Here is a 21928-nt window from a genome sequence, read left to right as displayed (position 1 = left end):
AAATGGACAAATATTTAGAGGTTCCTGTTTACACTGATGTCTTTCCGGTCCCTAAGAGGATTTCGGACATTGTTACTAAGGAGTGGGATAGACCAGGTATTCCGTTCGCTCCCCCCTCCTGTTTTTAAGAAAATGTTTCCCATATCTGACACCATGAGGGACTCATGGCAGACGGTCCCTAAGGTGGAGGGAGCTATTTCTATTCTGGCTAAGCGTACAACTATACCTATTGAAGACAGTTGTGCTTTCATTGATCCTATGGATAAAAAATTAGAGGGTAGGGGCGGAGACAGCTCTTAAGGAGAGTGGACGTGTTCAGAGCGAGCTCCTGCAAACTTGAATATAAAATACAGCTTACTCATGATCTTAAGTGATCTTTTATGAATCTATGTAGATAATTTCCCTCAGGATCTTTACCCATAAAGATCGCCCACAAACAACGATGAAAGAAACCAAGAAATGGCGGGCTGAGGATTGAGGCCTGACAACCAGTCTATGGCGCTGAAATAGATTACTTCCTCTGGCGGATCAAACTTATCTTTTTGCAGCATATGTCTAGCGGATATAAAGCTTATAAACCTGTGGACTCCATGGAGAGAGGGACTTTGTTGTCTGTCTGGATGAGGGAGAGGATGGATCCACAAATTTGGTCGTCGCTAGCCACATTGGAGCTTCGCATGGCTGCACAGTTTGCCTCTCTCACCCGATGCCTCTCTTCTGACAGAGAGAACTCTCTAGCGGCCCCAGACGATGATCTTATCACAACTGCTAGCCAACCGTCGGAAGAACGTGACCTACAATACAGAGGTCCCCCTTATGAGAGCACAGACGGCGATAGCAGCGCTATACCTACCTTTCTTGAGAAGTCTGGTGAAGTTTATCCTCGGCCCGCAACCCTCCAGACCTTTGAGATCTCCTCTGCTCCATCTCCCCTTAGTGCAGCCTCACATTCTATGCTAAGTCCGTGGCAGCCGATCGCAGTTGGGCTGGAGGTCGATGGCCCCACTAAAGACCTCATAGGGAACTCCTGCACGCCCAATTCGAGTGAGGTGAGTCCTGAGATAAGCTGCTGGGGATCCACCATGTTGGTCTCGCAGAACTTGCGCACCAGTGAGCACACTACCTATTCTGCGCCTCCACTTTCACAATTAAATTGGATCCCTCAGCCATTAGCTCCAATAGAAGCCTGCCACAGAGGAAACACCATATCAAGGCCTGGTCTTTCACAAAGCCCTTTTGATCCGGGTGGTAGGTCCCATAAGCCATCTGACTACTAGATAGGGTCGGATAGTATGTACATCCTGCAGATAGACTGATGACTGATTTACTACGGACCTAGTTCACAGAGGTTACTCCTTCACTCCAGTATTACCTATCAGATACTCTAATGAGAAGTTAACAGGAGTGATCCCATTCCTCAGCACGCTTTATCTATTTTTAGTTCAACCTTAGGGTGTATTCAAAGTATTTAGGGCTGCAGATGCAATACTCCATAGGTATACTGATGATGGCATATATGGGAATATATCGCTGGATTACAAACACATGCTACCCGTGACAAGTGCACACTGATCATAGCTTCTAAAGGCTGATACAAGAATGTGTGTACACGTTTCTGGACTACTGAACTGCAGCTCCGTTAAAATATGTTAAAATATGTTTGTTTGTTTTTTATATTATTACACCAGCTAGCTTCCTCTTACAATAGTAAGCAGTGCTCTATTTAAAGTTTTGTATGATTAATATTCTACCCAAGTTTTCTGCCTACGTGCTGTTGTGATTGATCCTACCAAAGTCACTAATTGTTTCTATGTAGGATTCCCTACCGTTATCCCTAAACCCATCTACTAACAGCTGTCTACACTGATGTAGGTATTGAATGTTACATGAGCTTGACATTGCTGACTTATGTTTGTAAATACTATTCTATTTGCTTTAGTTCTGTTTATCTCTCCTCTTAGACTACTCCTATTTAATATACCTAGAATCCCTAACCGGCAGATTGCAGTACCCCTAATACAGTCACCTTGTCCTTGGGGTTTGTGGTGTTGCCTATATACTATATATTCAAACTGTGTCTGATAGATATGTATATGACTATTACCTATAGCTTGTTATACCTGGATCTTACCTTAGGTTATCCCATAAGACAGTCTAGCTTAATAAGCCTGAGTGAGGTTAGCTTTATATAATTTCATGCTTCATACAAGAATATAAATTACATGTTCTTCTCCACTGTCAGTGTGGACCTTTTATTACTGGAGATAAAATATGACAAAAAAAAAAAAAAAGAGCAGCATATATATTGTATTGCACCTATGTTTTTTTTACTAATCTAATTTCAAATCAGTCCTATTTGTACTACCCTGACTACAGATCTCTGGAGCAAAGTTTGTGTATCTCTATATTGCGCAGTAGTATTTCTTCTGAATTAAACTAACCCATTTATAGTCTACTTCCCATCCAGTCTCATTAAGATTCCCCCTCTCCTTCCAGACGGACTTTAAAGGTCCAGTAGCTCCCTTATCCATCCCACGTCCCACCCTAGAATATATCATTCCATCTCCCAGTTACTATAGATACTGCCGGGCCGTGCTAACTGGGAAGGCACGGCTCGGCATAACTTTTGATTTTGGTTGGAGATTTATCAGCAGATACATGTTTATATTCACCTCCGATATACTATACAGCTATTGCTAAAGGCTCCGCCCCCCCCCTTATTACCCCCCCCTTATACTGAGCGGCTCTTGCCCGCTGAATTTCCCCCCCATATATTCTGACCCAAGAGAGGCCAGACAAAAGCCAACTCCCTACATCATACCGCTATTAGCTCATAGAGCACCGTCTACATCAGGGTAGGGACCATTAAATATACTATATAAAAACTGAGGGGTTTTTTTTCCGTTATGTGTTCCAGACACTCTTGCTCTCTATAAACTACCTTGCACTTTATGTTCATGGTTTCAGGAATATTGTTTTATCTCATGTTAGTAGCTAATTTCTGCTAATTGAACCTGATGTATCATTTAATAACGATTCTCATTTATATACATCTGCCACAGCATTGGTTTGAATTTAGTGACATTCATAATTGTGATGTTGGTTTTTCAATGCTTCAGTTTCAGTTTAATTTCTATATGAGAAATGTATGACCACTCTTCTCGTTTATGATCCGTGCCTGGACACATTTTCTGTTTTGTGATTATTTTCCATTACCTCAATAAAAAAATATTTAAAAAAAAAAAAATTAGAGGGTCTCCTAAAGAAGAATTTTGTTCATCAAGGTTTTTTTCTTCAACCTATAGCGTGCATTGTTCCTGTAACCACTGCAGCTGCCTTTTGGTTTGAGGCTCTAGAAGAGGCTCTTCAGGTGGAGACCCCACTAGATGATATTCTGGACAGAATTAAGGCTCTTAAGCTAGCTAATTCTTTTATTACAGGCGCCGCTTTTCATCACGCTAAGTTAGCAGCAAAGAATTCAGGTCTTGCCATTTTTGCGCGTAGAGCGTTATGGCCTACGTCCTGGTCGGCTGATGTGTCATCAAAATCTAAGCTTTTGACCATCCCTTTCAAAGGTAAGACCCTATTCGGGCCTGCACTGAAAGAGATCATTTCAGACATCACTGGGGGAAGGGTCATGCCCTCCCCAAGATAAGTCAAATAAGACAAGGACCAAACAAAATAATTTTCATTCCTTTCGAAACTACAAGGGTGGTCCCGCTTCCTCTTCCCCTGCTGCAAAGCAAGAGGGGAACTTTGCTCAATGCAAGCCAACCTGGAGACCTAACTAGGCTTGGAACAAGGGTAAACAGGCCAAAAAGCCTGCTGCTGCTACTAAGGCAGCATGAAGGGGTAGCCCCCGATCCGGGACCGGATCTAGTAGGGGGCAGACTCTATCTTTGCTCAAGCCTGGGCAAGAGATGTTCAGGACTCCTGGGCTGTAGAAATTGTAACCCAGGGGTATCTTCTAGATTTCAAAGATTCTCCTCCAAGGGGGAGATTCCATCTTTCTCAATTGTCTGTAAACCAGACAAAAAGAGAGGCGTTCTTACACTGTGTAGAAGACCTTTTTACCATGGGAGTGATCTGCCCAGTTCCGAAAGCAGAACAGGGACAAGGTTTCTACTCCAATCTGTTTGTGGTTCCCAAAAAAGAGGGAACCTTCAAACCAATTCTAGATCTCAAGATCCTAAACCAATTCCTAAGAGTTCCATCCTTCAAGATGGAGACCATTCGGACTATTTTACCAATGATCAATATATGACGACCGTGGATTTAAAGGATGCATATCTACACATTCCTATCCACATAGATCATCACCAGTTCCTCAGGTTTGCCTTTCTGGACAGGCATTACCAGTTTGTGGCTCTTCCCTTCGGGTTGGCCACGGCGCCAAGAATCTTCACAAAGGTGCTAGGGTCCCTTCTGGCGGTCCTAAGGCCGCAGGGCATAGCAGTGGCGCCTTATCTAGACGACATCCTAATTCAAGCGTCGACTTTCCAACTAGCCAAGTCTCACACGGACATAGTGTTGGCCTTTCTAAGATCTCACGGGTGGAAGGTGAACGTAAAAAAAAGAGTTCTCTTTCTCCTCTCACAAGAGTTTCATTTCTAGGGACTCTGATAGACTCGGTGTACATGAAAATATTTCTGACGGAGGTCAGGAAATCAAAGATTTTGTCCACCTGCCGAGCCCTTCATTCTATTCCTCGGCCGTCAGTGGCTCAGTGTATGGAGGTAATCGGTCTAATGGTAGCGGCAATGGACATAGTCCCATTTGCTCGCTTGCATCTCAGACTACTGCAACTGTGCATGCTCAAATCAGTGGAATGGGGATTATGCGGATTTATCTCCTCAGATAAATCTGGATCAAGAGACCAGAGACTCTCTTCTTTGGTCGTTGTCACAGGATCATCTTTCACAGGGAATATGTTTCCACAGACCAGAATGGGTTATAGTGATGACAGACGCCAGCATACTGGGCTGGGGTGCAGTCTGGAATTCCCTGAAAGCACAGGGTTTGTGGACTCAGGATGAGACCCTCCTTCCGATAAATATTCTGGAATTAAGAGCGATATTCAATGCTCTTCAGGCGTGGCTTCAGCTGGCTTCGGCCGGATTCATCAGATTTCAGTCGGACAACATCACGACTGTAGCTTACATCAATCATCAGGGGGGAACAAGGAGTTCCTTGGCGATGATGGAAGTTTCCAGGATAATCAGATGTGCAGAGACTCACTCTTGCCATCTATCAGCGATCTATATCCCAGGGGTAGAGAACTGGGAGGCAGATTTTCTAAGTCGTCAGGCTTTTCATCCGGGGGAGTGGGAGCTCCATCTGGAGGTGTTTGCTCAACTGGTACGGCTCTGGGGCACAGCAGAATTGGATCTGATGGCATCTCGTCAGAACGCCAAACTTCCTTGTTTCGGAATCCAGGTCCAGGGATCCTCAGGCAGTACTGATAGATGCTCTAGCGGTACCCTGGTCGTTCAACCTGGCTTATGTGTTTCCACCTTTCCCTCTCCTTCCGCAACTAATAGCCAGAATCAAACAGGAGAGAGCTTCGGTGATTTTGATAGCGCCTGCGTGGCCACGCAGGACTTGGTATGCAGACCTGGTGGACATGTCATCTCTGCCACCATGGACTCTGCCATTGCAACAGGACCTTCTGATTCAAGGTCCGTTCAAGCATCCAAATCTAATTTCTCTGCAACTGACTGCTTGGAGATTGAACGCTTGATTTTATCAAAGCGGGGTTTCTCTGAGTCGGTCATAGATACCTTGATTCAGGCTCAAAAGCCTGTCACCAGGAAAATCTATCATAATATATGGCGTAAATATCTTTTTTGGTGCGAATCCAAGGGCTACTCATGGAGTAAGATCAGGATTCCTAGGATTTTGTCCTTTTTTCAAGAAGTATTGGAGAAAGGATTGTCAGCTAGTTCCTTAAAAGGACAGATATCTGCTCTGTCTATTCTATTGCACAAGCGTCTGGCAGATGTCCCAGACGTTCGGGCTTTTTGTCAGGCTTTAGTTAGAATCAAGCCTGTGTTTAAACCTGTTGCTCCGCCATGAAGTCTAAATTTAGTTCTTAATGTTCTTCAGGGGGTTCGGTTTGAACCCATGCATTCCATAGATATTAAAATTCTATCTTGAAAAGTTCTGTTTCTAGTTGCTATGTCTTCAGCTCGAAGGGTTTCTGAATTATCTGCATTACAATGTGACTCGCCTTATCTTGTTTTTCATGCTGATAAGGTGGTTTTGCATACCAAACCTGGGTTCCTCCCTAAGGTGGTTACTATCAGGAATATCAATCAGGAGATTGTTGTTCCTTCTCTGTGTCCTAATCCTTCTTCTAAGAAGGAACGTTTATTGCACAACTTGGACGTGGTTCGTGCTTTGAAGTTCTATTTGCAGGCAACCAAAGATTTTCGTCAATCATCTTCTTTGTTTGTTGTCTATTCTGGAAAACGCAGGGGTCAAAAGGCTACTGTTACCTCTCTTTCCTTTTGGCTGAAAAGCATCAGCCATTTGGCTTATGAGACTGCTGGACAGCAGCCTCCTGAAAGAATTACTGCTCACTCACTCTACTAGAGCGGTGGCTTCCACATGGGCTTTTAAAGGTGATGCTTCTGTTGAACAAATTTGTAGGGCTGCGACTTGGTCTTCGCTTCATACTTTTTCCAAATTTTACAAATTTGATACTTTTGCTTCTTCGGAGGCTAGTTTTGGGAGAAAGGTTTTGCAAGCAGTGGTGCCTTCCATTTAGGTTCTTGTCTTGTCCCTCCCTTCATCCGTGTCCTAAAGCTTTGGTATTGGTATCCCACAAGTAAGGATGAATCTGTGGACTCGGTACATCTTGCAAAAGAAAACAAAATTTATGCTTACCTGATAAATTTCTTTCTTTTGCGATGTACCGAGTCCACGGCCCGCCCTGTCTATGCAAGACAGTATTTTTTATTGAAAACTTCAGTCACATCTGCACCTTATAGTTTTTCTTCCTTGGCCTTCGGTCGAATTACTGGGGGTGGAGTTAAGGGGGAGCTATATAGACAGCTCTGCTGTGGTGCTCTCTTTGCCACTTCCTGTTAGGAAGGATAATATCCCACAAGTAAGGATGAATCCATGGACTCGGTACATCGCAAAAGAAAGAAATTTATCAGGTAAGCATACATTTTGTTTTTTGTTTTTTTTCAAGTATTTTATTTTGGCTGGCACATGATAAAGATTTGTGTGAATATTTTTGAAAATCTTTTTTCACTTATAATTCCCCCAGTACAGTCAGCTGGGGGCTGTGAGTGCCAGCCTGCTCCACTTGCACCATTTCATCCTTGGTGCCAACATACTTGTGTGAGTTGACAATATTTGTGCAGTCATATTTATTTGTATAAACACAAGATTATGCTATGTGGTGCCCCTTTCTACTTAATGTAGTGTAGCTGGGGACTGTGAGTGCCAATCTGTCTTATTAACACCAGTCTACTCTTTTGTGCCATCACACTTGTGAGTTGATACTATTAGTGTATTCATTTGTAACAATACAAGATTATGCTATGTGGCGCCCCTTTGCTTTCCATGTTTTTAAGAGTTAACCATTTATAAGAGTTAGGTTATATATCTGTGTGTGTGTGTATATATATATATATATATATATATATATATATATTCTTTTTTCTTCTTCTCTTTCTGCTTAGTGTTCTTCTTTTGTTGGGGATTATTTGTGTGTATCTTTAAAATTTACAGATACCTGTTATAAATGCCACTAATGCGCTTAAGTAAAAGGTAGATTAAAAAATTAATTTCACATAAATAAATTGATTAACCCCTTAATGACCACAGCACTTTTCCATTTTCTGTCCGTTTGGGACTAAGGCTATTTTTACATTTCTGCTGTGTTTGTGTTTAGCTGTAATTTTCCTCTTACTCATTTACTGTACCCACATATATTATATACCGTTTTTCTCGCCATTAAATAGACTTTCTAAAGATACCATTATTTTCATCATATCTTATAATTTACTATAAAAAAAATTATAAAATATGAGGAAAAAATGGGAAAAAACACACTTTTTCTAACTTTGACCCCCAAAATCTGTTACCCATCTACAACCACCAAAAAATACCCATGCTAAATAGTTTCTAAATTTTGTCCTGAGTTTAGAAATACCCAATGTTTACATCTTCTTTGCTTTTTTTGCAAGTTATAGGGCCATAAATACAAGTAGCACTTTGCTATTTCCAAACCATTATTTTTCAAAATTAGCGCTAGTTACATTAGAACACTAATATCTTTCAGGAATCTCTGAATATCCATTGACATGTATATATTTTTTTTTAGTAGACATCCCAAAGTATTGATCTAGGCCCATTTTGGTATATTTTATGCCATCATTTCGCCGCCAAACGCGATTAAATACAAAAAATCGTTCACTTTTTCACTAATTTTTTCACAAACTTTTGGTTTCTCACTGAAATTATTTACAAACAGCTTGTGCAATTATGGCTTAAATGATTGTAAATTCTTCTCTGGGATCCCCTTTGTTCAGAAATAGCAGACATATATGGCTTTGGCATTGCTTTTTAGCAATTAGAAGGCTGCTAAATGCCACTGCGCACTACACGTGTATTATGCCCAGTAGTGAAGGGGTTAATTAGGGAGCATGTAGGGAGCTTTTAGAGGTAATTTTAGCTTTAGTGTAGTGTAGTACACAACCCCAAGTATTGATCTAGGCCAGTTTTGGTATATTTCATCCCACCATTTCACCGCCAAATGCGATCAAATTAAAAAAAACGTTAAATTTTTCACAATTTTAGGTTTTTCACTGAAATCATTTACAAACAGCTTGTGCAATTATGGCACAAATGGTTGTAAATGCTTAGCAAGAAAGAGAAAGTTCAGTGGCACTACCTATTAAGTTAGACTGCCTACACCCTCATTATATTTAGTGGCTCCTAGGCTATTGATTGGGGTACGTGGTGCTGTGTATTAATTTTCTGAACACGAACAAGCGAAGAGTTAAAGACCCTTCTCAGAATACACTCATAGCACTCCTAGTAGGCATAAGTGACGTGAATTAAACTAGATATAACATGGACAACGAATGGTTAGAGAGATCTCATTGGATTAAATAAAATATAACTTTTAATTGTTAACACATAAAAACAGAGTTAAAATCTAGGGATGTGCAGGTTAAAATTGAAAAACTCGTAGTAGAGTGTTGAGATACTGAAATTAATACCTGATTGTAAGATTGTACCAGAGTAATGCTTTAGGTAACGATACCTGAATGTACATATTTCACATAGTGAATGAAAATGAACACTCTTACAGTGGAGTATTATTAAATGTCACCACAGTTAAAGATAAGGTGTACTCCTCTGATGTGCAATCGTGTGGCCCAATATAAATAGTGGTGTTCTTAGATTCTTGTATATTTCAGAAGTGCTCATATATAAGATCAGAGCCCCTTCTGAATTATAAATGTATTTCTATGATAATATATGTATATACAATCAGTGTGCTTGGTGCATACTTGGGTATCACGTTATCTGCTGGCAAGTATTAAATCAGATCACAAATAGTATTTATTTGAGTAAATATCTAATACATCCTTTGAATTAGTATATAATCTCAACGTATTGTTTTTAGAGTTATCCTGGGTGAAAAACCTTGTATTAACCACTTTAAGTGTAATATTGTGGTTTGTTACTATTCGTTTATCACTTGAAGAAAACCACCTTTTAATAAGTATTGAAGATTGGTCACTAAATGAGGGTCCACATATGTGGCTATTGGTTTGAAACAAGGATTGACTTAAATAGTTAGATATCAAATATTATAATGAAACATTCTGACTGGTGTGAATATTAGTATTGCTGCTGACTTAAGTGTCTAAGATTAGCAGCTATAGCAACATTGCTTTCCCACACCTGTGATAAGTTCTGATAGTATGCAATGCAATCAGAGCAGTCTAATATAGAATGACATCCAAATCCTTGCTGATATATAATTCAGTTTTGGTTAGCTGAAATTCAGCGCAAACCGTTAGTATCTATATATAGGTAGGTGCAGGCAGAAAGGAGTTAGTGAGTATCAAGTGCATTACGTATCAGCGTTTCTATCTTTCAATATTGATTTCAATTCACTCCATATTTTGTCTGCCTACAGTTGGTGTTATAATTGCCGGCAGTCTTTCTAGATACTTGTAACTGAAAGTTTTACCCCTAAATAGTCACCACCTGCGGATACCCTCCTAAGTAGTTGTGGCTCAAAGGCTATACACTGTTATGGCGACCAAACTAATATCGGTGGTTTATCAAGCACCCGGAGGCTCTAAACTGGGTCAAGGCTGAGTACATCATACACAGCTGAGTATAAGTTAAACGGTTCTGAACCGCCAAAAGTAATGAGTATCAGATTAATATTTCTACTACGAGTAAGCCCTAACAAACACAATAGCTCCCTGACTCCTCACCAGTTCCCTAACATGTTTCGCCGTTCTCACGGCTTTCTCAAAGGGGGGTATATCTACCCCCCTTTGAGAAAGCCGTGAGAACGGCGAAACATGTTAGGGAACTGGTGAGGAGTCAGGGAGCTCCTGTGTTTGTTAGGGCTTACTCGTAGTAGAAATATTAATCTGATACTCATTACTTTTGGCGGTTCAGAACCGTTTAACTTATACTCAGCTGTGTATGATGTACTCAGCCTTGACCCAGTTTAGAGCCTCCGGGTGCTTGATAAACCACCGATATTAGTTTGGTCGCCATAACAGTGTATAGCCTTTGAGCCACAACTACTTAGGAGGGTATCCGCAGGTGGTGACTATTTAGGGGTAAAACTTTCAGTTACAAGTATCTAGAAAGACTGCCGGCAATTATAACACCAACTGTAGGCAGACAAAATATGGAGTGAATTGAAATCAATATTGAAAGATAGAAACGCTGATACGTAATGCACTTGATACTCACTAACTCCTTTCTGCCTGCACCTACCTATATATAGATACTAACGGTTTGCGCTGAATTTCAGCTAACCAAAACTGAATTATATATCAGCAAGGATTTGGATGTCATTCTATATTAGACTGCTCTGATTGCATTGCATACTATCAGAACTTATCACAGGTGTGGGAAAGCAATGTTGCTATAGCTGCTAATCTTAGACACTTAAGTCAGCAGCAATACTAATATTCACACCAGTCAGAATGTTTCATTATAATATTTGATATCTAACTATTTAAGTCAATCCTTGTTTCAAACCAATAGCCACATATGTGGACCCTCATTTAGTGACCAATCTTCAATACTTATTAAAAGGTGGTTTTCTTCAAGTGATAAACGAATAGTAACAAACCACAATATTACACTTAAAGTGGTTAATACAAGGTTTTTCACCCAGGATAACTCTAAAAACAATACATTGAGATTATATACTAATTCAAAGGATGTATTAGATATTTACTCAAATAAATACTATTTGTGATCTGATTTAATACTTGCCAGCAGATAACGTGATACCCAAGTATGCACCAAGCACACTGATTGTATATACATATATTATCATAGAAATACATTTATAATTCAGAAGGGGCTCTGATCTTATATATGAGCACTTCTGAAATATACAAGAATCTAAGAACACCACTATTTATATTGGGCCACACGATTGCACATCAGAGGAGTACACCTTATCTTTAACTGTGGTGACATTTAATAATACTCCACTGTAAGAGTGTTCATTTTCATTCACTATGTGAAATATGTACATTCAGGTATCGTTACCTAAAGCATTACTCTGGTACAATCTTACAATCAGGTATTAATTTCAGTATCTCAACACTCTACTACGAGTTTTTCAATTTTAACCTGCACATCCCTAGATTTTAACTCTGTTTTTATGTGTTAACAATTAAAAGTTATATTTTATTTAATCCAATGAGATCTCTCTAACCATTCGTTGTCCATGTTATATCTAGTTTAATTCACGTCACTTATGCCTACTAGGAGTGCTATGAGTGTATTCTGAGAAGGGTCTTTAACTCTTCGCTTGTTCGTGGTTGTAAATGCTTCTCTGGGATCCCCTTTGTTCAGAAATAGCAGACATATATGACTTTGGCGTTGCTTTTTGGTAATTAGAAGGCCGCCAAATGCCGCTGCGCATCACGTGTGTATTATGGCTAGCAGTGATGGGGTTAATTATGTAGCTTGTAGGGAGCTTGCAGGGTTAATTTTAGCTTTAGTGTAGAGCTCAGCCTCCCACCTAAAACATCAGACCCCCTGATGCCTCCCAAACAGCTCTCTTCCCTCCCCCACCCCACAATTGTCCCCGCCATCTTAAGTACTGGCAGAAACTCTGCCAGTACTAAAATAAAAGCTATATTTTTTTGTTTTTGTTTTTTTTCTTAGCATATTTACATATGCTACTGTGTAGGATCCCCCCTTAGCCCCCAACCTCACTGATCCCCCACCAAACAGATCTCTAACCCTCCCCCTCTGCCTTAATGGGCGCCATCTTGGGTACTGGCAGCTGTCTGCCAGTACCCAGTTTAGTACAAAAAGTGTTGTTGTTTTTTATTTAATTTCCCTTTTCTGTAGTGTAGCTTCCCCCCCCCCCCAGATCAACCCCCCACCCCTTCCAGATCCCTTAGATAATTTTTTTTTTAAAGTTTGGTTTTTTACTTTTATTCACACTTATTTTTCTGCAGTGTAGCGGTTCCCTCCCGCTCCCGCCCCGTGCACGCACACGCCCGCCGCCCCCCATGCACGCACGCGCTCCCGTGCGCGCGACCGCCCCTCCCGCCCCCGATCCCGCCCCCCTCCACTTCATTCGGCACATCGATGGCCGCCCACCCGCCTCCCAGACTTGCTCCCACCCACCAACGATACCGGCCACCGATGTCCGGTGCAGAGAGGGCCACAGAGTGGCTCTCTCTGCATCGGATGGCCAAGGGGGGTTATTGCAGGATGCCTCGATATCGAGGCATCACTGCAATAACCGGAAAGCAGCTGGAAGCGAGCAGGATCGCTTCCAGCTGCTTTCCAGACCAAGGACGTACGCCACACGTCCTCGGTCATTAAGTGTATTTTTTTGGAGGACGTGTGGCGTACGTCCTTGGTCGTTAAGGGGTTAATGAAAAAGACAACTTTGCAGTATACAATTGCCTTATTGGCCACCACTATGATATAAAAAAAAGCATACCAGGATTTCAAAACTGTTTGTTAGCACAATGTGCAGAGTTTTAAAAGCTGTAAAAAATCTTATGTATGCAGTTGTTTCACAGTTTATTACTTAACTATGTATATACATTATATATATACAGTATATTCTGACTATAGTACAGAATATAAAGATATCTGTAGTATAGTCAACAAACATTTCAAAATGTTAGTAGCTGACGACAGGCTTGTGAGCACAGTAGAGAAGGGCTTACGCTGTTCTTTCAGAAGGAGTAAGACCTTAGGGAATATCCTCTCACCCTCTGAGTTACCATCCTGCACTGAGAAGCCTAAGGGTTCATGGTTGACACATAGGGGGATGTACAGATGCGGCAAGTCCAGGTGCAAACCGTGTGATTCTGCCACCATTTCGTATGAATTTCATTCAACTGTTACAGGCGAAGTGTTTAAAATCCAGGCATGCCTCAACTGTACATCCTCCTATGTCATTTACTTACTTACATGTATAGAATGTCATTTACAATACGTGGGGCTCACTAGCACTGAGGTAAATACCAGAATTCGCAATCACCTTTCTACCATTAAGATTGGATAAGCTAGTACCCCACTAGTCAAACATTTCAAATTCGTGCATAACAAAAGTAGCGCCACACTCAGGTGGCAGGCCATTGAAAGGGTCACCACTCCTTTGCGTGGAGGTGACAGAGCTCAGATTTTAGGTAAAAGAGAGATGTTCTGGATTTTTAAGTTACAGACCCTTGTCCCCAAGGGTCTAAATTCAGAATATGATCTGATTAATTACTGGCAGTAGAAGTGTGCTGAGCACTCTAAGGCATTATATACTTGTTTTTTAAACACTAAGTTCTGTTAATTTTTTCCTCCTTGTCCTTATGTTTGTACTTTTTTCGCTTTTGCCAGTCGTATTCTAGTAATCTAGCGCTGTTCCTCAGATATAATATGTCAGTATTCTCGATATATTCTGTTAGCTTTACACACTAATTTATACTGTATCTTAACAGGTAGTTTGTATTTATATGTGTTGCATACAGGTTTAAAATATTGAAATTGTATTAATCTGATTAGCTCTGGATTAGTTTAGGACACTAACATGACATACATTACACTGTAACACAATAGGATACACAGTAAATGTTTATTTGTTTATTTACTTAAACCATGTTGAGCACTATTTATAATAGTCTATGTTCTCATTTGTCCTTTGTTCAACATTAGGGGACTTGAGTAACCTGCTCATATATGTAGCATGTGTCCTGTGATTGCAGGTTTAGTGTTAGGTAAAGTCCAAGCATTATGCTTTAAGTAAATGCTTTAAGTGAATACTCTGTAATTTCTAATAGTCTATGTTCTTATTTGTCCTTTGTTCAACAATAGGGGATTAGAGCAACCTGCTTATATATGCAGTAAGTGACTTGTGATTGCAGGTTTATTTTAGTCTAAGCTAAAGCATTATGCTTTGAGTAATTGCTTTGTAATTCCTTTCTATGTTGTAACATTTTTTCAGTTCACAAGGTATGTAAATGGTTAATGCTTTTAACAATCATTAGTTTGTACACTCACACGCAGGTTTGTTTATGTTATTAACCAATCAGAATGTTCCTCTGCTTTTAAATGAAGCAGCACTTGTGCATTCCGTCAGCTATGATTACGGTATTACACCGAAACATGTCAGCTGGAAGCAACAAGTGCTGAGTGTCACTATGTTTCAGACCCCCATGGGTTTTTTATCCACAAGTGGAATTGAATAAAGCTTTGAACTTTTAAATTGACCCTGGATTTCCCTTATTCACAATTACTATATATATATATATATATATATATATATATATATATATATATATATACACACACACATATATATATATATATATATATATATATATATATATATATATATATATATATATATATATATATATATATATATACACACACACTATGTGTATACATTAAAAATGACTTTAATGTTCATTAACTTCATTTGAGTTCACATATGGATTTATACTCAATGCTGCATGTTCAAGTATGAAAAAATACAGTACTCTGAATACCAGAAAGAATGGTGTCTTTCCTCCCAAAAGGTTGATTCCCTCCTGTATAAACCTGCATTTTTAGCCTTGTCCTTACAATGCTGTGCTGCACAGTGATAAGTGGATATTTTTCTTACACAGGTTCTCAATTCAAGTTATATGAAAAGTGTCAGAAACACAATAACAAATGCTAATAATTCACATTGTTAAACACACCCTTAAGTCTAATATTTGCTAGAGTCTCATAACAGATTTTCTTTGTGTGTGTTTCTGATAATATATAGCTGTACTGTTCTGTGAAGAATGCTGGGTAATGTTCGCATTAATACACTGTAGTGGTTTGAAAAACATTTATGAAATTTAGGAGGCATAACTAAAAATTGAGGATCAAGTCTCATATTTTAGGGTCCAACCGGTTTTTTTTTTGCATTGTTATATACAGAATAATCTTTAAAAAAAGAAGAAGAAAAAAACAACAAGATAAAGAAAATTTGTAGAGGCCTTATCTCCCTGGCTGCTAGGATTTCACACACTTAGTCCTATAGGAGCGTACACTTTGTTGTATCACAACTACAGTCACTTAGGCCTAGATTTAGAGTTTTGTCGGTAACGACCCGCGTAGCTAACGCTGGCTTTTTTCTGGCTGCACCTTTTAAATACCTCTGGTATTGAGAGTTCACAGAATGGCTGCGTTAGGCTCCAAAAAGGGAGCGTACAGGCATATTTACCGCCACTGCAACTCTCGATACCAGAGTTGCTTACGGACGCGGCCAGCTTCAAAAACGTGCTCGTGCACGATTCTCCCATAGAAAACAATGGGGCTGTTTGAGCTGAAAAAAAACCTAACACCTGCAAAAAAGCCGCGTTTAGCTCCTAACGCAGCCCCATTGTTTCCTATGGGGAAACACTTCCTACGTCTGCACCTAACACTCTAACATGTACCCCGAGTCTAAACACCCCTAACCTTACACTTATTAACCCCTAATCTGCTGCCCCCGCTATCGCTGACCCCTGCATATTATTTTTAACCCCTAATCTGCCGCTCCGTACACCCCCGCCACCTACATTATCCCTATGTACCCCTAATCTGCTGCCCTAACATCGCCAACCCCTATATTTATTAACCCCTAATCTGCCGCCCTCCACCTAACTACACTTATTAACCCCTAATCTACCGACCGGACCTGAGCGCTACTATAATAAATGTAATAACCCCTAATCCGCCTCACTTCCGCCTCAATAACCCTATAATAAATAGTATTAACCCCTAATCTGTCCTCCCTAACATTGCCGACACCTAACTTCAAGTATTAACCCCTAATCTGCCGACAGGAGCTCACCGCTACTCTAATAAATTTATTAACCCCTAAAGCTAAGTCTAACTTTAACCCTAACACCCCCCTAAATTAAATATAATTTAAATCTAACAAAATAAATTAACTCTTATTAAATAAATTATTCCTATTTAAAGCTAAATACTTACCTGTAAAATAAACCCTAATATAGCTACAATATACATTATAATTATATTATAGCTATTTTAGGATTCATATTTATTTTACAGGTAACTTTGTATTTATTTTATCCAGGTACAATAGCTATTAAATAGTTAAGAACTATTTAATAGCTAAAATAGTTAAAATAATTACAAATTTACCTGTAAAATAAATCCTAACCTAAGTTACAATTAAACCTAACACTACACTATCAATAAATGAATTAAATAAAATACCTACAATTAAACCTAACACTACACTATCAATAAATCCGATCAGCCAATAGAATGCAAGCTCAATCTGATTGGCTGATCGGATCAGCCAATCGGATTGAACTTGATTCTGATTGGCTGATTCCATCAGCCAATCAGAATTTTCCTACCTTAATTCCGATTGGCTGATAGAATCCTATCAGCCAATCGGAATTCGAGGGACGCCATCTTGGATGACGTCCCTTAAAGGAACCATCATTCGTCGGAAAGTCGTCAGAAGAAGAAGATGGGTCCGCGGTGGAGGTCTTCAAGATGGAGCCGGTCCTCATCGGATGAAGATAGAAGATGCCGCTTGGAAGAAGATGGTTGCCGGTCCGGATCTACTCTTCTTCCCATATAGGATGAAGACTTTGGAGCCTCTTCTGGACTTCTTCAGCCGTCGGATGATGGATGTCTAGCCCCCGCTTGGGCTTGGATGAAGATTTCGGAGCCTGGAACAATCGGTGATACCTGGCATGGTGAAGACAAGGTAGGAAGATCTTCAGGGGCTTAGTGTTAGGTCTATTTAAGGGGGGTTTGGGTTAGATTAGGGGTATGTGGGTGGTGGGTTGTAATGTTGGGGGGGGTATTGTATGTGTTTTTTTTACAGGCAAAAGAGCTGAATTCTTTGGGGCATGCCCCGCAAAGGGCCCTTTTAAGGGCTGGTAAGGTAAAAGAGCTTTGAACTTTTGTAATTTAGAATAGGGTAGGGCATTTTTTTATTTTGGGGGTCTTTGTTATTTTATTCGGGGGCTTAGAGTAGGTGTAATTAGTTTAAAATTGTTGTAATATTTTTCTAATGTTTGTAAATATTTTTTTATTTTTTGTAACTTAGTTCTTTTTTATTTTTTGTACTTTAGTTAGTTTATTTAATTGTAGTTATTTGTAGGTATTGTATTTAATTCATTTATTGATAGTGTAGTGTTAGGTTTAATTGTAGGTAATTGTAGGTATTTTATTTAATTAATTTATTGATAGTGTAGTGTTAGGTTTAATTGTAACTTAGGTTAGGATTTATTTTACAGGTAATTTTGTAATTATTTTAACTAGGTAGGTATTAAATAGTTCTTAACTATTTAATAGCTATTGTACCTGGTTAAAATAATTACAAAGTTGCCTGTAAAATAAATATTAATCCTAAAATAGCTAAGATATAATTATAATTTATATTGTAGCTATATTAGGATTTATTTTACAGGTAAGTATTTAGATTTAAATAGGAATAATTTATTTAATAAGACTTAATTTATTTTGTTAGATAAAAATTATATTTAACTTAGGGGGGTGTTAGTGTTAGGGTTAGACTTAGCTTTAGGGGTTAATACATTTATTAGAATAGCGGTGAGCTCCAGTCGGCAGATTAGGGGTTAGTACTTGAAGTTAGGTGTCGGCGATGTTAGGGAGGGCAGATTATGGGTTAATACTATTTATTATAGGGTTATTGAGGCGGGAGTGAGGCGGATTATGGGTTAATAACTTTATTATAGTAGCGGTGCGGTCCGCTCGGCAGATTAGGGGTTAATAAGTGTAGGCAGGTGGAGGCGACGTTGAGGGGGGCAGATTAGGGGTTAATAAATATAATATAGGGGTCGGCGGTGTTAGGGGCAGCAGATTAGGGGTACATAGGGATAACTTAGTTGGCGGCAGTGTACGGAGCGGAAGATTAGGGGTTAAAATTTTTATAGAGTGGCGGCGATGTGGGGGGGCCTCGGTTTAGGGGTACATAGGTAGTTTATGGGTGTTAGTGTACTTTAGAGCACAGTAGTTAAGAGCTTTATGAACCGGCGTTAGCCCAGAAAGCTCTTAACTACTGACTTTTTTCTGCGGCTGGAGTTTTGTCGTTAGATTTCTAACGCTCACTTCAGACACGACTCTAAATACCGGAGTTAGAAAGATCCCATTGAAAAGATAGGATACGCAATTGGCATAAGGGGATCTGCGGTATGTAAAAGTCGCGGCTGAAAAGTGAGCGTTAGACCCTTTCCTGACTGACTCCAAATACCGGCGGTAGCCTAAAACCAGCGTTAGGAGCCTCTAACGCTGGTTTTCACGGCTACCGCCAAACTCTAAATCTAGGCCCAAGTGATTTAAAAGGTATAATAATAAAGAAGTATTTAACAACCCATTGGTCCTTTGATAATTATATGTATTAAATATGCAACTGAAAAACAGTGTAGGCTTCTCAATAGGGGCAATGCCCCATTATTTATTTGGGGAAAGAAAAAAATCAGTTTAAAAAAAAAAAAAAAGCCATTGTAAGGTTTGTTGTACATTTGAGTTACTATTTTTTTGTGGGTGTTTGTTTAAATTGATATTGATAATATATAAAAAACTTAAACAGATGAGCTCTGTGTGGCCCTTCAAGAGATTTCTGACGTCACTCATTCACTTTTCTTATGGACGTTTAAGCATAGAAGTCCTTAGAAAAAAAGAAGAAAAAAAGAAGTGTCCTTAACTCCCATTGGTTTACAGAATAGGGCGGGGTTACACCACCTTGAGGCAACTAGGTTTGCGGAAACGCCAGGCAGAGTAGAGAGAACAAGAAGTGGACAAGTGAATTCCTAGTTCTGTTTCAACCTAAGTGTATATATATCCTCATCTAGTTTATGTCAGGATATATGTATGTCTGTGATCCTAGTTATATGCAGGTGTGTGTGTATGAGGAACATGCAGGAGAAGTGGCAAAAAGTTCCTAGATGTGTGCGCGAACATGTAGAGTTTTTTTTTGTGGGTAAAGAAGCCAAAATGTATATACAAATGTATATTAACCCCTTAATGACCACAGCACTTTTCCATTTTCTGTCCATTTGGGACCAAGGCTATTTTTACATTTTTGCGGTGTTTGTGTTTAGCTGTAATTTTCCTCTTACTCATTTACTGTACCCACACATATTATATAGCGTTTTTCTCGCCATTAAATGGACTTTCTAAAGATACCATTATTTTCATCATATTTTATAATTTACTATAAAAAAATTATAAAATATGAGGAAAAATTTAAAAAACCCCCACTTTTTCTAACTTTGACCCCCAAAATCTGTTACATATCTACAACCACCAAAAAACACCTATGCTAAATAGTTTCTAAATTTTGTCCTGAGTTTAGAAATACCCAATGTTTACATCTTCTTTGCTTTTTTTGCAAGTTATAGGGCCATAAATACAAGTAGCACTTTGCTATTTCCAAACCATTTTTTTTTTCAAAATTAGCGCTAGTTATTAGAACACTGATATCTTTTAGGAATCTCTGAATATCCATTGACATGTATATATTTTTTTTTAGTAGACAACCCAAAGTATTGATCTAGGCCCATTTTGGTATATTTCATGCCACCATTTCACCGCCAAATGCAATCAAATAAAAAAAATCGTTCACTTTTTCACAAATTTTTTCACAAACTTTAGGTTTCTCACTGAAATTACTTACAAACAGCTTGTGCAATTATGGCACAAATGGTTGTAAATTCTTCTCTGGGATCCCCTTTGTTCAGAAATAGCAGACTTATATGGCTTTGGTGTTGCTTTTTGGTAATTAGAATGCCACTGTGCACCACACGTGTATTATGCCCAGCAGTGTAGGGGTTAATTAGGGAGCATGTAGGGAGCTTTTTGGGGTAATTTTAGCTTTAGTGTAGTAGACAACCCCAAGTATTGATCTAGGCCCATTTTGGTATATTTCATGCCACCAATTCACCGCCAAATGCGATCAAATTAAAAAAAAGTTAAATTTTTCACAATTTTAGGTTTCTCACTGAAATCATTTACAAACAGCTTGTGCAGTTATGGCACAAATGGTTGTAAATGCTTCTCTGGGATCCCCTTTGTTCAGAAATAGCAGACATATATGGCTTTGGCGTTGCTTTTTGGTATTTAGAAGGCCGCTAAATGCCGCTGCGCATCACACGTGTATTATGGCTAGCAGTGAAGGGGTTAATTAGGTAGCTTGTAGGGAGCTTGCAGGGTTAATATTAGATTTAGTGTAGAGCTCAGCCTCCCACCTGAAACATCAGACCCCCTGATCCCTCCCAAACAGCTCTCTTCCCTCCCCCACCCCACAATTGTCTCCCCGCCATCTTAAGTACTGGCAGAAAGTCTGCCAGTACTAAAATAAAAGCTATATTTTTTTTTTATTATTATATTTTTAAGCATATTTACATATGCTGCTGTGTACGATCCCCCCTTAGCCCCCAACCTCACTGATCCCCCCCAAACAGCTCTATAACCCTCCCACTCTAACTTAATGGGCGCCATCTTGGGTACTGGCAGCTGTCTGCCAGTACCCAGTTTAGAAGAAAAAATTGGTTTTTTTTTTACATTTGCTAAAGGTTTCTGTAGTGTAGCTTCCCCCCACACAAAACCAACCCCCCACCCCTCCACGATCACTTTTTGTGCTTTTGCACAAACAAGATTAGGCCACTTTTATTAAAACATTTTCCGTAGTGTAGTGGTTCCCACCCGTTCCCGCCCCGTGCACGCGCCCGCCCGCCACCCTCCGTGCACGTGCACGCGCCCCGACGGTCCCGCCCCCGATCCCGCCCCCCTTGACGTCACGCGGCACACCGATGGCTGCCCACCCGCCTCCCAAGTCGGCTCCCACCCACCAACGATACCGGCCATCGATGTCCGGTGCAGAGAAGGCCACAGAGTGGCTCTCTCTGCATCGGATGGCCATGTGAGGTTATTGCAGGATGCCTCCATATCGAGGCATCACTGCAATAACCGGAAAGCAGCTGGAAGCGAGCAGGATCGCTTCCAGCTGCTTTCCACACCGAGGACGTGCAGGGTACGTCCTCAGGCGTTAACTGCCTTTTTTTTGAGGACGTACCCTGCACGTCCTCGGTCATTAAGGGGTTAAAGAGTGTAAAATAATTTTAGAATATAAATGACATAGTTATCTATGTATTACAGGTTAATATCAGATTATGTTAAAGTAAATTAAAGTCCTACATTTCTTTTG

The sequence above is a fragment of the Bombina bombina genome, chromosome 2 (assembly GCF_027579735.1).
Source record: "Bombina bombina isolate aBomBom1 chromosome 2, aBomBom1.pri, whole genome shotgun sequence".
NCBI classification, from domain to species: domain Eukaryota; kingdom Metazoa; phylum Chordata; class Amphibia; order Anura; family Bombinatoridae; genus Bombina; species Bombina bombina.
The sequence above is the reverse complement of the archived record's forward strand: the minus strand, read 5'-3'. Positions refer to the sequence as shown.